The sequence below is a fragment of the Atta cephalotes genome, assembly GCF_000143395.1.
Source record: "Atta cephalotes unplaced genomic scaffold scaffold00023, whole genome shotgun sequence".
Classification (NCBI taxonomy): domain Eukaryota; kingdom Metazoa; phylum Arthropoda; class Insecta; order Hymenoptera; family Formicidae; genus Atta; species Atta cephalotes.
In genome coordinates this window covers 3,925,119-3,926,568 of record NW_012130087.1, presented here as the reverse complement: position 1 = coordinate 3,926,568, position 1,450 = coordinate 3,925,119, and positions in this window count along the sequence as shown.

Genomic DNA, 1,450 nt, shown 5'->3' with positions numbered 1-1,450 from the left:
TATATATATATATATATATATATATATATATATATATATATTATTTTCTTTATAAATGCATTTTATTTAAGATTTTCCTAAAAAGTGCCCAAAGGTCCCCACTCTCTTCTACTATATACGTTCGGTCATTTGTGTTCTGGATTAATTTTCATCACTTTTTCATCACAAGTATATATAAATATATAAATTAGTATATATAAATTATTAAATGATTTTTACATATATTTTTGATATCTTAGAAAGTATTTGTACAGTTATATTCATAACAAATTTTGCAGATAAATTATTATAACTAAATATAGTTAACAAAATGAGAAAAATGCACTGTTTCATATAAAAATACAAACATATTTAAATACAAACATACAAAATACAAACATATTTAAAAGAAAAATATAGTTCAATATCTTAAAATTAAGATTTCAAAAAAAATTGATCAGCTGTCCAAAAAGTTTAATTATTGAGTAATCTGAAAATAATATTTTCTTAATATGCGTGAATGATTATTGAAGATATATTATATTTACATTTTAAACAATGCATTTTATTATTGCTATTATATTAAAAAAACTTATAATTTATTAGGGAAATATTTTTTATAACATTACAGACAACGTAATATATTACTGACAACATTTAGTTATCAAGTGCACAAGAATACCAAAAATTGTATTTATTAAGAGCTAATATGTTTCTAAAAAAATTTCTTTTTTAATAATTTGCGAAATATTCTTGCAAAACAACTTAGAATTGATTAAAAATAAAGAAAAAATAAAAATTTTTTAATTACAAAAAATGTACATTCTGTACATATGTTGGATTATTTGTAATCTAGAGGGAAACTTCGCCAGAGGTGAATTATGCCAGTTAAAGAATACGCACAAATTGAGCCAGCAACACACAAAACTTGTAGATGCCAAACTTTTTTTAGAAATAAAAAAGAGCCCAATATTTGATCAGATGCTCATAGTATTTCAAAGAAAAGAAATGCGCAGGACGAATGACCCAAAAGTGTGAGTTATTAATAGTAACGGATTAATAGTAACAAATATATTCATGTTTTCATTTTAATATATACAAATATATCTACAAATATCTATATATTATAAATATATTTTTTTCTATTCGCACAAGTATATTTTTCGAAGCTTAGAAGTAAGTTTCCAAGGCACTTTAAACTTTAACTTTCGAAGATTTGAATTCTTCCTAAGCATCCGAATCTTTGAAAATAACAACTCCAATTTGGACTCTTATTTTAGTATTACAGGAAGTAATACAAGTTATTTTAAGCAGGTTTGTGTTATATATTTTATTTAAGTATTATGTAAAAAAATACACACACACACACACACACACACACACACACACACACACACACACACACACACAACGACGCGACACGTCTTACTTACGTTTAACTTAAACTTACGGACTAACGTTAAAAGTTAAA